We start from the raw sequence: 3,871 nt of genomic DNA, 5'->3' as shown, positions 1-3,871 counted from the left end.
CAGCATACAGCTGCTAGTTACAGGCATTAGGAGTCTGTTGTGCAGGAATTGGCAGTGCTGCGCTTTTTAGTGTCCTAACCTCCTTGCAGAGTCATCCTCAGCCTCACAGGAGTCACAGTTTCAATATCCCAAATATTGCTGCTGCCTCTCCCATAATGTAGCAGGCAGGATGGGATCCTCCCAAGTATCATCTAGCACTTAGGTCATGAGAGCAGGGTAGAGGTAAGGGTAGACTGGTCCCTAGCCATGTTAAATGGGGGATGGTTAGCAATGACCAGCCCTGGGCATGGCAGTTCTCAGTGTCTGAGCACGAGCAGAGAGAGAGAGGTACTAGGGAAGGCATGGGAGGTAACAGGGGGTTGAGGGGAACAGACATGGCTCACAGATGAAGAGCTGGGTAATGCAAAATTGCAAAGCATTTCTGAAAAGACCAAAATGCTTCTTATCAGCTCCCTCTGGACACCTGGAAATCCAGCAGCTTTGTAATTCCCCTCAGTGGCACCAGAGCTTCCTGCTTGCATTTTCTTTGCCAGTAAGCCAGGTGAGTACAGCAGCCTGAGGATCAGTTAGGAAAAGAGAATTATGTGATGATACTGACCACAGAAACTCTTCCTTGTTTCTTTTCTCCTTTAGCCAAGGAACTTTGAATGACCCAACAGCTTCTGGCCTCATTCATCCCCCTCTCGTTGCACAGTCTATCAGCAGAAGGTGCTGCTTGTAGCTGGACTTTTTGCAAGCCACATGGCAGTTCAGGAAGCCCAGATTTCTTCCTGCTGCTGGATGATTTCTTCATTATTCCTCCCTGATAGGGGCAGTACTCCAGGTCAGAAACTATTTTAGGGAAGGGGACGTGGCTCTTTTCTTTTCCCCCCAGGATTTTTGTGCTAGAGGCATGCTACCAAAGGGGTTGACTGCATTGTACTTTGAATGTCAATGCTAATAAATTAAGCAAAAGAAAGTGTGTGTCTGTTAGCCTTCACACATGTCTCAGTTGCATAGCTAGTTAAATTGGGTACCTCCAAGGAGGATTTTTATCCTAGTCTCAGTTTGGTAGGCCAGGTGTTGAGGGTAGAGCTATAGTTTTCAGTTGGACAAATAAAGTAACAAGAAACTGTGTATAAGGTCTCAAAAATGGTAGTCTGTTGAATTTCATTACTCAGTGATATTTGACTGCTTCTTCATAGTCTACAAAAAGATTTAGTTGTTCAGACTGAACTTTGCATAAGCAAAAGCTCCTGTATAAATTAATAATGATTACCATTATTTATGATTTCTAATAGTAGTAAAAGCAAATGCCAGGGGGAGGAGGCCTTACAGTGCAAAGAAGATAATATAAAATAGTTGAAAACAATGCAACAAAGGGAGAAATGGAGCTGGGTACAACAAAAACTTGACCTAGCTGCTCAGTGTAACACCAGAAAGTTTTATTTTAGGACATGTATATATCGTGTTAACAGACACACATAAACTGAGCTTGAGATACGAAATAGAAATGGAGACTAAGGAGAGATTTTCATGAAGAAAAAACCCAGAGACTGTCAGAAAGAGACTGAGGGCAGCTGCAGGAAGAGAAAACTGATGTGAGAGGAGCAGCTCAGCAGCACAGAGTGTGAAATGGAGCCAGTGAATTCCTGCAGGGAAGCTGGCTTGCACTTGACTGGGAGATCAGAACACCAGTCTTGAGCTAAATGTAATGAAGAGGTCAACAAAGTCAGGTTTATAGCCAAGAAGAACTGTTTTAAGATCTGCTTTATAGGTTAAACGGCAGTAAGGGGCCAAAGGGAAAGAAGTTTCAGTAATCATGGTAGTAGACTGTGGTAATTTATACTCTCAGTTTGGTTACCAGAACAGCAGAAAGAGACCAGGTCTTAAAATCTTTTATAGAAAAAATATTTTGTGTGTTGTTATTGTTCTGTATTCTGCTTATAGCAATGGGTATATATTTAAGATAAAATCTCTCTGGCCATGCTAGGGTAGAAATACTACACTAGTTGTGACATAGGACTGCTTTGAATAGAAAACAGGAAATTAATCTCTGATTGAGATCTGTTTCTTATCACTCTTGTCTTACTTTGAAGTTCTTATTCTAAAGTATTTTCCCTGCAAGCACAAAATTGTTTTTATAGTAATATTTCTTCTCCCTCACTTCTTGAAATTCACAGTTGATTCTTTTGCATATGCTGTCTGAAGAAGACATCTGGCACTGAGGCAGGACTGAGATATCCACATCAGAATCTTGAAGGTCCATCTGCATGGCAGCATGGGAACGTGGGGCAGTGTGAGGAAACCTGCCCATGCTGCCTGGCCCAGAACAGAGAGGTCAGATGCCACTGAGCTGCCAGATACCTGGCTAAGTGTGGGGATGAATGTTAGCTGTGTGCCCTCAGCATGTTAATAGCCCATGCATTAATGGCAGCTGATGGTAAAAAAATTGATGCTGTTAGTAGAAAGGTCTAGAGCAGGTTATAGTTCCCAAAGGCAGAGGAAGCAGGATTGCTAGCCAAAGAGCCACAGTCAGGTTGTGCTGTCCAGGTGGCACCACAGCTGCATGCATTTCAGAGTGACTGCGTTTCTCTTTATTGCATTTAGCTGCAGGAATGGGACCATTATAAAACTTAGCTGTGATGGGAGTGCATTCGCATCCACAGCACATTAGCAGCAGCGTGATGGGTGTGCACTTAATACAGTGGGTGTACTGAATAACAGATTGCTCTATTGTTTACCAGAGTACCCTGCACAATGTCATGACAGAGGCATGGGGTGGTAGTAGGTCCATGGAAGTAGTGAGCATGAGTGATCATCAGCTATGCTCTTAACCACAACACACAACAGGACACTTCCTGAACTGGAACGGAACATGCAATGTGAGTAGCCAAAGCAGCAGAATCACAGCTGCTCACAGCTGGCCACAGACAGACCTGTGAAAGTGGACTAGGAGAAAGAAAATGGTGGTATTACTGAGTTTCCTTCGGAGAAAGCATCTCCTCATGAGAGGAATCAAGGGCTAGGCCCTCAGGGGGACAGGGGTATGTGCTGCAGGACCTGCTTGTGCACCTGGGTGTCCTGCATTGCACAGCTGAGATGGAGACATTATCAGCAGAGGCAGTTCTCATCTCTCATCTTTAAATGAATTTGCCCACAGAGAGGAGGAGGCTGCATGAAACTACATGTTTTTTCCACTAGTTTGGTGAGAAGAAAACAGCTGCTTTTGCCTCTTTGCCTGGCCTTCCCCTGAGACATCAGCAGAACTAAGACCTGGATGAAAGGTCTGGAGAAAAGGCAAAGGTCTGGGACTTGGGGTAATGCTGTGGAGGTCAAGTGCTTTCTCACAGTGTGTGTCTGTAAGGGAGAAATGTCCTAGTCATACTTCTTATTAGGCTTCAATGCTTGAGGTCATGTCCCTGTTACTTTTGTCCATTTTTGTATAAAGAATGTACCTTGTCTTATTCCTCTTGTAATCCCCAGTTTTGGTACCCTCCTCCCTTATATGAGGATATTGATACCTAAGTATGTGATGTGCATGTATATATATGCACTCACACATCTTGCACAAAAAGTCTTCTTAACAGCAGTATTTCCATCTTGTCATATATTAGGCTTGATAAGGTTTCTTTCAAGGAGGTTTTATAGCAAAGCAGTAGTATTTTTAGGGCTTTATATTTGGAACAGCAAATCTGGGACCTGAAGTATACATCTGTGGGGAGCCCATATTGCTCTGGTTTTCCTGCTTCTCACTGCAGGAATTTTTGTGAGAAATTGCTCATTAAAGTTGATTCAGTGAGATATGGTACAGTACTGTAATTCTCTGGTGAATTACACACATCCTCACTGTGATACAAAATAAATATTTCACATGGGAAATACTTTCTGA

This window comes from Pezoporus flaviventris, unplaced genomic scaffold (assembly GCF_033815535.1).
Source record: "Pezoporus flaviventris isolate CSIRO_AGI_PZ_B2104156 unplaced genomic scaffold, CSIRO_AGI_Pfla_v1 ptg000086l, whole genome shotgun sequence".
Taxonomy (NCBI): domain Eukaryota; kingdom Metazoa; phylum Chordata; class Aves; order Psittaciformes; family Psittacidae; genus Pezoporus; species Pezoporus flaviventris.
This window is presented reverse-complemented; position numbering follows the sequence as displayed.